This window comes from Urocitellus parryii, chromosome 6, assembly GCF_045843805.1.
Source record: "Urocitellus parryii isolate mUroPar1 chromosome 6, mUroPar1.hap1, whole genome shotgun sequence".
Taxonomy (NCBI): Eukaryota; Metazoa; Chordata; class Mammalia; order Rodentia; family Sciuridae; genus Urocitellus; species Urocitellus parryii.
The window spans coordinates 170,177,137-170,189,171 of NC_135536.1; the positions used below are offsets into that span (position 1 = coordinate 170,177,137).

The 12,035-nt window shown below is 45.0% G+C and overlaps 1 pseudogene; it reads right to left on the bottom strand.

The window, feature by feature from the left end:
* Positions 1 to 7,902: 7,902 nt before the first annotated feature.
* On the bottom strand, positions 7,903 to 8,304 carry LOC144255485 (small ribosomal subunit protein eS10 pseudogene; annotated as a pseudogene).
* Positions 8,305 to 12,035: the final 3,731 nt, after the last annotated feature.

Below are 12,035 nucleotides of genomic sequence, written 5' to 3' on the forward strand. Positions count from 1 at the left end.
GGTTTACAGGAAAAGGAGGACACTATTGATAACTGGACTGGAGGACATTCCAGTTATAATCTGGCTAAGAAGTTGTCTGCATTTTGCCCATGTCCTGAGACTTTCTGTGGGGCTGATTTTAAAAGCAATAGACTTATTAATCTGGCAGAAGAAATTTCTAGGCAGAATAGCATTCAGGCGGTGGCATTGATATTGTTGGCAGCTCTTAGCCAAATGGATTGTAATAATCAGGAGCAGAAAGATTTGGAAAACGTGGACTTGAAAGGCCAGAGTAAAAAGAGGGCTAAGGAAGTTGCAGTTGTTAAAGGCATTACCACCACTGAAGAAATGCTAAAGACTTTGCCTAGAGATAACAAGAAAGATGGCTTGAGGACATCTCAGGAGCTGGCAAGACCACGCTCACCTCAAGCTCAAAGGAGTAAAAGTGAAAATTCTCTGGAGAGGAGACCAGTGGGGCACTCTCTTGCACTAAGAAGTTTTTTCAACATGCTTAGATACCCAGGCACTCAGAGGCTGCAGCAGCCAGGGTTCCTGGAGGTTTGGCTACTGCTCGAGATGGCAGCAGACCTTAGTATCAATCACGTGGTGCTAGATGTGCAGTATTACAGGATACTGGAGCTAGGGGGTCATGGAGACTTCCTCCTAGATTTCAAAGGAAGGCCTGGGAAGTCAGGCAAAATGCCCCAGGCTCAGAATCCCTGTGGTCAGCCCTGGAGAGCACAGTGTGGAGATGTGAGGAGGAGAGCTGCAGTGGAGACCCTCAAGATTAAGAAATGAAAGTAATACGGGACATCATCCTAGGAACGCTATAGGAATCAAGCAGAGACAAGCCAACAGAATAGCCACTTGGGGCAGGGCAACAAACAAGGCCACTTGGGACAGAACTACACAAGCCTTTTGGAGAGGACATCATGATGAGATGCCGGGCACAGAACTATAGGACTTGTTTGACTAGCTGGATTTGAGTCTTGCTTTGGTCCTTTGGTCCCATCCCTTCTTTCTATGCCCCTATTTTATATATTGGATACTTATAAATTGCTTTTCATTTTACAGGAGCTCACAATGCGAGATTGCCTTGGGCCTCGGAGAAGACTTTGGACTTGAACTTTGAGCAATCTTGGAATTGTTGAAACTATGGTGACTCTTGGGAATGGACTAAATAAATTTTGCATTGTCAGTTGAATGTGAGCCTTGGGGGTCCAGGGGCAGAATGTTATGGTTTGAATGTGAGGTGTCCCCCAAACTCACATGTGAGACAATGCGAGAGGGCTCAGAGGGGGAATGATTAGGTTGCAAGAGCCTTAAACCAATCCCTGATAGGTTTAATTGAATGGTAACTGAAGGCTGGTAGGGTGTGGCTGGAGGAGGTGGACATTGGGGGTGTGGTTTGGGGTATATATTTTGTATCTGGCAAGTGGAGTCTCACTCTCTCTGCTTTCTGATCATCATATGAGCTGCTTCCCTCTGCTACACTCTTCCGCCAAGATGTCCTGCCTCACATCAAGCCCTGAGGAAGGAGCCTGCTGTCTATGAACTGAGACCTCTGAAACCGTGAGGCCCTAAATAAACCTTTCCTATTTTACAGTTGTTTTGGTCGGGTCCTTTTATCATAGCAGCAAAAAATCTGACTAAAACACTAGGCCACACTATGTTTGGGTATCCTGCAGAAACTGGGGGAGGACTCTTGTAGTAGATTCTGTGGGGGTTCCACCCAGATTCCCTCCCCTGGGCTAGTGCATCCATCTGCTGCTGAAATGCAGCCCCTTTCTCCTGAGACTTGCCTTCAGCTGATGGGTGACCCCTGGGAGATTATACTTCAAGCTCTCCCAAGAACTGATTGATACAGAGGTACAGTGGGGACAGCTCTGTGATCCATTTATACCCCATAGTTTCCCTTGAGATCACACTGAAGTTAGAGCCCAGATGAGACCACATCCCTGCTGAGCATCTTGCCCTATCCTGGCCTGCTTCATTCCCTCCCTTTATGCTCCTCTAAGAGCACTTCCTCAATAAATCACTTGTTCTAGAATCCCCATCTCAGCTTCTTACTCTAGGAAAGAAACCCTATCCTTCCTCCCAACTTTGTGTCCAGAGACCTGTCACAACTTTGCTTCAGCTTAAGAACTTTATGGAGATCTCATGAAATCTGCTCCTGCTTCTGCCTATAGTCTCTCTCTGTAAGATTCAAGAGCAGTTGTGGGATCAGGAGGGAATCTGAATACCCTTCCACTCTTCTCCATCCATTTCTCCTTACTCCCTTTCATCTCTCTCCAGGAGCCCACCCACTAGCCACCACAGGAATCCTTTGCCCTATGAAAAGCTGCCTTCCTTTGGGACCCCACCCATGGGACCCCACCATGTATGGGCATATCTTTGACTTTCAAAAAGCCTTGTTCCATCAGTACTATTAATTCAACAGTTTTTTCCTAGTAAAGAAGCAATTTACTACATGAAGTTACTACAATTTACTACAATGAAACTTAAGCTCACTTGCATGAGCCCCTTCTAAAGTCCTACCAATTTATAATCATAGTTATTCTTCTGCTTGAAGGAGGCTTCCAAATGACATTATCTCAGTCCCCCCAAACCATAACTTTGTCCTTAGAGAAACCAAGGTTCTGAATGGTGAGGTGATTTGCCCAGGACATAGGCCTGGTGGAAACTGGGTAAGATTCAATCCAGATTTGCTGCCTCTTATCCTCCATCCTGCCAATGTCTCTGAAACTCCCCCAGGGCCACAGAGGCAGCCTCTAGGACCCATCCCTTGTCTTCCCTCAGTCCCCAGCATGCATCCTTCCTGGTTGCCACCATCAGCCTCCTACCTCCCACTCTGCTCTGGCATATCATTGTGGAAGCTTGTCAGGCCAAAGTGGTGCTTGAGCAAAGTTATATTTAAATCTCAAGATAGAAGTGAGTCTATGCACACTCTGTCAACTGCTATAGATATGCACAGAGCCTTATTAGAACCTGAAATCACCTCTGTCTATTTCTATGTCCCTTAGCTGATGATAAGCATTATAGAAGACTCTGTCCTGGGACACTGTAGAAGTTGGACTGTATATCAGAGAGCTTTTGCTGTGTAACAAGCCTTTCTAAAATACGCTGGCCTACAACAACAACAATTTATTTATATCTCAGTTCTGGAGGTTAGCAGTCTGGGCTGAGCAATTTATCTGGCTAGACTCCTTCACAAAAATGCAATCAGTTGACAGGTTGACTGGAACCTAGAATCAACTGGCACATCTCGTCCCTGTTCCACATAGTCACTCATCCTCCAGAGGGTAGCCCAAGACTGTACACATGGTAGCTGGCAGAATTCTAAGATAGCAAGTAGACAGAATAAAGATGGATCTCTCGCACCTCAAGGGGGAGTTTTCCTGTGGACCGAATCTCCAACTCTTCCTTGGGGCTTCAGCCAGCCTATTCTGTAAATTTGGGGATTACCAATTCTCCACAGTTGTGTGAGCCAATTCCTTAAAATAAATCCCTGTATATATGTCTACACATCCTGTTGGTTCTGTTTCTCTGGAGATCGCTGACTAATACACTAGCCTGGATTCAATGGGCGGGGAATAGATTCCACTTCCTGATGGGAGTGATGGCAAAGTCACATTGCAAAGGACAAGGGCATGGGAGGGGACTAATGCAACTGCCATAGATGGGTGTAGGAATGAAGTGAGAGAACGCAAGGGTTGGAACCTGCAGCCTTTGGTGTCCACCCTTCCACACTGAACTTCTCATGGGCTACTCAAGTGGAGTGTCTGGTCACACCCATCCCATGCTGAATTTCCAAGCCTTCTTGATCAGGGAAGGGAATCCACAGCTGGATTTGGGAGTGTCTCCCCCTGACTCCCCCCACACACACCCCCATCCCAGACTAGTTGCTTTCTGTACTATTCTACCTATAGGATCTAATGGCCAATAGTCTTACAGTCTAATAGATTCCAACACATGTCCCCAAATGTAGTTGACATAATGGCTGAGACATACTGAGCCCCCCTGCCCCATGACCAACACTTGAGTTGGTTCATACCTGATGCTGATCACACAGAGGCTTTAGTGTTGGGGCCTGGGATGTCTGCTTCCTGGCTCCAGGTCCCATGTAACCAGGACAAAGGGCAGGGGACTTGGACTTGCTCAGCCCACTTGCAGTCCTCCTGAGGGTCCTCCACACTGCCTCTGTCTCATTGTCTCCACTACTGCTCAGCAAACCCTCCCCCAACCACTTGACCAGTTGCCCCTCCTGGCTTCCAGCCCCACTTGGTCTTCTACAAACACTTCTCCCAGGCTCAGTGAGCCCCACATTGGCACTTGGACTTGCCACAGGTGCATGTCCTTCAGGCTTCCCTTCCCCACCTGTTGGACTCTGAGTAGTTTCAGCAAGTAGAGAGAAGTCAGGAGAGAGGATGCAGCAGGCAGGCAGCGGGGGCACTTGGAGTCAGCCTATGAGACACCAAGGGCCAGAAGCCCCGGCAGCATGCTGATAACTAATAGGAGACACTTGAGGCTGTGAGCTTCAGCTCCCCCAATTCATCACAAACCTCCAAATGATTGGGGACTGTCACTTTCCTTCTCAGTTTCCCCATGTCAAATGGAGATGAGAATGATCTAGAGCAGATTCCATAGGTGCCCTCCCATCTCCTTCAGGTCTTATCACTTCAGGGAACTCTGGCTGCCTTCCATCTATGAGTCTGCAAGTCCATGCCTGAAAACTTTCTTTCCTGAACTACACTGAAAGCCACAAAGCAGACTGGAAGTGCCAAGGAATTAACACCCTTCAGAAGTGTTAATCTCAGCTCCCTCGCTCCTGAAGCAGAAGAACTCTGAGGCTCATGTTCCACTCTGGTGTCCAGAGTTCCCTCCTCCATTTTGCTAAACGACTTGCACTCAAAGCCTCATCTCAGGGTCTACTTCTAGGGGATCCCAAACAAAGACACCATCCTAGCCCTGCCTATGACACAAGTAGCCTGTGATCAAGACAATGGCAGAGGCTAACTGCTGGTGTCCAAGCCCAGGACTGTGTAAGGAATTTGCCAACCCTCATTTCTATTCAGGGCCCAAACCCCACAGGAATGTGTAAGAGGATGTTGGTGGGACTTTCCTTATTGTCCAGGAACAGAAGCCAAGGCCTTAGGACAGGACATACCAGGTATCCATATTCTAGAATGAATAATAAATGAGTCACAAACAGCTGGGCGTCCTGACTCCTCACTTATTGAGAGTGTTGCAACCTGTTTCTCCATCCATTCTGCCTAAAGAGGGGACAAGGAAGGGGAAAGTGAGGATGAGGGATTCCATTATCCAAAATGACAGAACTTCCCTCTGGTTCAGCAGGCAAGGGGAACAGTGTTCCCAGCTCATCAGAGGAATATATGATGTGTCAGTTTGCAAATCCCTACAGATCAGGCTTAGACCTTCTGTTCCAACCACCTATTCTATGTCCTTTCTATTCTACATCTCAAACTCATCCCCTTCTCTCCACACAACCATCACCAGTTAGGTTCTTGTCATTTCCTGCCTAGAGTCTTCAGGAAAAACCTAAATAAACTCTCTAGCTTCACTTGCTTGTCAGGACTCAGTTTAGATATCTCTTTACCTAGGTCTAGGCCTGTTAGCCTTAGATCATGCTTAACTCCTCCTACTCTGCTTCATATGACAGAGACTGGCCCTGCAGGCTCTGGTATAATAGACTGAACCACAGGTGGCTTTGACCACTGGGTGGAAGATGAAAGGGCAGGAAGAAGGGAGATTGCAGGTTATTTCTTCCCAGGGTCTTTGATTACCTTTGGGTCTTGTCCGTAGCTCCAAGCTCTCGGTAGGTTGAATCACCATAATTCCAGTTCTACTGGGTGACCTGAGTTCCTAACATCGTCTTTCCATAGGGCGGCAACAGCTTTTCGCTCTTGCTAATCTCTGTGTTAACCCTGATGGACTTCTCAGCTCGTCCATTGCCTGGGTAACCATTCCCTGCATTTAATTGCCTCTATTTATAAACACTGGGTTTTGTTTTCCTGGTAGGACTCTGACTAATACACAATTCTTCCAAGCTTTTACTGACCCCAGGATTAGTTCAGTCCCCTGTTACTACTCAAATAGCATCCTTTCACTCATCACTTCAGTGAGTGATTAAATGTCTATGGTGTTTGAATCCAAGAGTCAACCACAACTAAATCCAGGTGCTTTGTAAATGAAGTTTTATTGGAACATAGTCACACCCATTCATTTACATGTATCATCTCTGGCTGCTGTCAAAGACAAAGTTGAATAGCAGCAATAGAGACCCACATTTGGTCCTCAAAACCTCTGGTCCTTTTCAGAAAAAAAAAGTTTGCCATCCCTCGTTCTACCTGGAAGCTTGTTAGATGCAGAGCTTCGTGCTCCACCCAGACTCGATGAAAATCAGAATCTGCATTTTGACAAGGTCTCTGCTGATGCGTGTACACATTGAAGTTTGCGTTCAGTCTCAGGGAGTCACTCCCTTATCATAGGACTCATCCTACCTAATACCTGTGATTGACTCATTAATCAGTTTTCTTACCAGAGAAAAGCTCAAGGGTCATTAGCATATTGGTCCTCATAGGAGTCCCAGCACCTGATAAGTTGTGTGGCCCAGAGAAGGTGAATGCAATGAATCTCTAACAAATAGTTGAAGAAAACAGTAAAAGCTGAAGGTCGAGAGAGTTTCAGAAACAGCAGTTACCATATTTCACATATCAGATTGGCAAAGATCAATCAACAAGTTTGTTAACATGCAATGTTGAGAGAGTAGGACAATTAACTCTTTCTGACACTGTTAGCAAAATCTCTTTGGAAATGTTGATTAGACATTATTCATCAAAATTATAAATGCACATGCATTTTTAAGTGCACATCAAAATTATAAATTATAGCCAGGCATGGTGGGGCATACCAGTGATCCCAGAGGCTCAGGAGGCTGAGGCAGGAGGATTATAAGTTCAAAGACAACCTCAGCAATAGTGAGGCACTAAGCAACTCAGTGAGACCCTATCTCTAAATAAAATACAAAATAGGGCTGGAGATATGGCTCGGTGATTGAGTGCACCTGAGTTCAATCTCCAGTACCTCCCCCCAAAATTATAAATTATAAATGCACATCAAAATTATAAATGCACATGCACTTTTTGACCCTGAATTTCCACTTGTAGGTGTTTATTTTTCTGATAAACTCACTCATGGGTAAAGAACAGACTGCTAAGGTATTTACTGCTCAAGAGTAAAAGAATTGGCACAATCAAGTATTCATCTACAAGGAATTTTCCCAGTGAGTTATGTCTTCTAATAAAACTGCAACTTTTAGAAAGAAAGATTAGCTGCCATAGTGATGTGTGCCTATAGTTCCAGCTACTTAGGAGACTAAGACAGGAGCATCACTAAAACCCAGCAATTCACAACCAGCTTAGGCAACATAGCAAGCCACTTTCTCTTAAAAAATAAGGTAAAAAAGATATTATCCTATGTATATACATTATTATTCGACCTGTGTAACTCTACATTATGTACAACCAGAAGAATGAGAAGTTATACTCCATTTATGTATGATGTGTCAAAATGCATTCTACTGTCATGTATAACTCATTAGAACAAATTTTTAAAAAAATTAAAAAGATAAAAAAATAAATAAAAATTGAAATCAACAAAAAAGGTAAAAAAAGAAAGAAACAACTAAAAGAATCTCCAAGATATGTTAAAGTTAAAAAAAAAAAAAAAAAAAAAAAACAAGAAACAGAAAAACACCTATACACAAAACCCTTCAACACTGACTATGGGAACGAACTGCTGGATTGCTAGGAACAGACTTTTCACTGTCTTCTCTTTGGTACCTTTTGCATTTTGTTATGTTTCTGACTACAAGTTTATTCGACACAATATAACCTCCTCCATTTACTCTGGTGGCAGACCTCACCCATGACAAAGCCACCTCTAAAGTGGAATCCAGTTGCTGACCCAGCTTGGGCTCAGCTTTCTTGTGGGCACCACGGCACACAGCTCTCCATCTATAAGTTTCTCTTGGCTTCCCCTCTTTGAGTCTTGGAGATTTCTTACTCTCTAACGAGAAACCCTAGGGATATTGAAGACCTTCACTGATAAGCTGCCAATATAAATGTCATAGGCAAACTGTTTTTTCACGTAGCCTTGAGACTTGAGAGACTGCATGCCCTTCATGATATGAATGTTGGGCCTGTTCTTACTTGCTAGCTCCCATTGCTTAGGCATATGGACTTCCTTCTTGATCACCATTACTCTTTCCTTAAAAATGAGTGTATAAATGGCAGCTTAGTTCTTTGGGAGATATCAACATATGGCAGCTGCAGGGTCCAAGACTGAGTCATAAAAAGAAGGAGCATGTGCAGTGTGGCCTCTCTTCCTTGACATCGTTTGAATTAAAAATAAGGTCTGGGAGTATAGCCCAATGATAGAGTGTTTGCCTAGCATGCATGAGGCCCTGGGTTTGATCCGAAGCACTGAAAAAAATAAATAAATAAATAATCCAAAAAAGAAAAGGAAAAGCTTAAAAAAATACAGGAATATATACACACATAAAAATGCGGACAAGTATAGTCATGTTTTAGATGCCACATCTATTTAAGGTGTGACCCACAGACCAGCAGCATCAGCATCACCTAAGAACTAGTTAGAAGCACAGAATTCTAGGCCCCACCCCAGATGAGACTCACTGGGTCAGGCATCCGAGAACTCCAGCTCAGTAATCCCACCTGGTTTCCTTGGTCTGTAGCTAATAAAATAGTTGCCTTCCCACAACCCACCACTCCACCCCCAAAAGGGGCTCTATACGTGTGAGACACTAGGGCCCAGGCTGTTCCCATTAAGGGGAGACTTTTAGCAGCTCCTCCCAGGCCTCAGCTGGCTCTGAGCCCAGTGCCCTGGCGGGTCCCCAGCTGAGGAGACAGCTCACTTCCTCCTCCTGGAACCATTGGGACTGCTCAGAACGGAAACATTTGAGAGTTCTCCACTCCCCCAGATATAAACTATTTCCAACATGAATAAAGATGCATCTGTCTGGCTCAGGGTTATCCGGAATTGGTATTTATTTATCCATCCACCAGGACCTCTAAGTATGTGTGGTACACTGACCTAGTGGTAGAAGAGAAGTCAGAGGAGGGGCAGCCATTGGGCAGATCCCATCAGAGAAAGAGGGATGAAGAAAAGCCAGGAGCTTGGCTGCTGCCTCTGTATCCTTGATCCTTCTGGAAATACTCCAGGCCACATCTGGAGTCCCCATCTGGAAGCAGTGATGCTGCTGGACTTTTCAGAGCAGTGGGAAAGAGAGAGACAGCCTTGCTGACGTCAGTCCAGACCACCCAAGAGTTTGCAGCCAGAGGACCAAGCAGGGAGACTAACTTCCCCCAACCCACTCTGCCCACTAACTCCAGCTTATTTCTCTGACCCCAATGTCTGAGTGAGGACAGAGCCAGCCTCATCTGAATACCCCACACTGCAGCTTTCCTGAGCTTTCCCCCACCCTAAGCTGAAAGGACTCTGTTTAAGCTGAAATCCACCCCCCTCTCTCCTTCTGGATCTTTCTACACAAACCCCACTCCTGACAGCAGCCTTCCCCTAAAAAGAACCCCAAGGACTCCTTTTCTCCCTTCCTACTCCCTCCAAAGTCCCTCCTCTGTGTGGCTAATGTCTCTTAAATTAAAAACAAAACCACACTATAAAACCATGAATAAGTGTACAGCCCAAAAGAGTTTGCAAGAAGCTTCCCCCGGAGAGAGCCTCATCTGCTCTCTGACAATCCTACATGGTTAAAATTCCTACCCCAAGCCCAGGAAATGTTAAAGGGTTTGACAAGATCTCTTAGCCTGTAGCTGCAGAGGCCTTAGGGCTCAAATGCTCTCCTGAGCTGCCATGTCCCCAGGCCTCAGGCCCTCCCAGTTGGAGAGGCCATAAGACAGTCCTTTTTCCCAATAACCACCTGCTGACATCCTTAAGGCTTGCCTAGCTCACCAGGCCCCAAATTTGGAGACTTGTTTCCTCCCCATCCCCTGGATCTTGTACCACCCTAGATCCAGAATCTTGGATTCTGGACAAATCCTATTCTTCTCTTCCTGATCACTATGGTAATTACTTCCCAACCAGCCCTCCAGTCCCTGGGCTCTTCTCCTGTTTAACCAACTGCCTTCAAACCCTTGTGACAGACAAATTGCAACAGGTCCCAGTTATTCCCCTTCCTATATCCACACCCTTAACAATGTGACTTTGTATCTCCTCTGTTGCCCTGCCCCATCCATCTGGGCTGGCCTCATGGCTTGGCTTGACTGATGGGATATCTCAGAAGGGACAATGTGCCAAATCTGAACCTAGGCTTCAAGAGGCCATGTGAATTTCCTCTTTTCTATCTAGTAGCCATGTGAGTAACTCTCTGGAGAATGAGAAACCATGTGGCAAACAGGTACCCCCAGGGGCTCAGGCAACAACCAGACAAATGTCTACCAATGAGAAGAAGCCTTCCTGAATCAGCTGTCCCCACCACCCATCAGCTTACCACAGATGGGTGAAGGAACTAATTAATGTGTTCAGCTAAGCCAGCCCAGACCAGAAAAAATAGGTCAGTGAGAAATAATAAAGAATTGTGGTTTGAAGTCACTAATTTTTGGAATAGTTTGTTACACACCAAAAGCAAACTGATACACCTCTGTCCTCTGCCCACTGGATCTCAGGGGCTTTCCAGGCCAAACTCTACATTCCAGCTATACAAACTGTCCACATTAAGTTCTTTTCCTGAAATTTCCCCAAAGCATGGTCTTCACAGAGTCCCCTGATAGTTCTTGCTCTTTCCATCTTCAAAACCTTTGATTATGAAAGTCTTTCTCGGGTGAGGGCAGTCTGTTCTCTGCTCCCACTAGAATATCATTCTACTCTCCTTTCTTCATCTCTCAAAATCATGTCCTTCCTCTAATCACTGACTCTGGATCTACCTTCCCCTTAAGCCACCCATGAGAGTGTTTCCTATTATTTTCACTCCTTGGTTGGGGGACCCCATCCCTGGGTAACCCATCTACATGTGACACTCAGTCCAGTCCTTGTAGTGTCCCTATGAAGTAGATCCCTCTCCTTATTTGAAAAATGAATGTATAAGATACTTTTTGGACACAAATTTTAAAACCTCTTGGCGGAAACTCTTCCTCCAGGCAGTGCTGAGTTGAACGATTCAGAGCAAGTTTCAACCTGACCTGAGATTTCTCCAATAGAGCTGAGTGGGAGGCCCCAGGGGATGTGTGTGACCCTCAAGCACAAGCAGCTCAAAAATACAAGAAACTCAGAGTCTGGGGCACCTCCCTGATTGATAGGAGATAAGAGCCAATGGAAAAATGCTTCTCCCTTTTGTCTCTCAACAGACAGTTCTAAGACATTTCAAAACGGTTCCTTGGAAGGTCATGATGGCATCAAGCCCCAGACATCCACAGCATTGACCATACGTCTTGTATGGGCTCTCCTCCTCCCATTTCAATGCCTTTTTTCCTCCCTTCTGTTCCCTGAGATCACATTCCCCCCAAACTGTAAGTGCATATACTGAGGCAGTTGCTAATTACCAAAGATTACCAATTAACAAGACTTTGAATCAGGTTCTGCTTAAGGGGATGACCCAGGTTGAAACAGCAAGGAATCAAAGTTCAGAGAAGTTTAATCATTTGTACAATGATTGGCTTTTTTTTTTAATTGAAACCAACAGAAAAGGTAAGAACTTACATCCAACCTAGGTCATTTGGCTTATAAAAGTCATCAATGAAGTGTAGTCACATGACTGAAAAGAAAAAAAGTCACACATCTTGTAAGAGAGCAAACCTAATTTGTCTGATCAAGTAACAAATACATATTTAGTATTGATTGATTGACCAATGCCTCTCCCAACACTGCTTTGAGGACCTGAACACATAGGGCAAAAATAAGTGTAAAAATATGTATTTAATGTTTAATTTACCAAGTTAGGCTAGAATGCATTTTCCATGAAAAAAAAAATTACAGATCAGGTTTCAGTCTTTCTGGCTGTC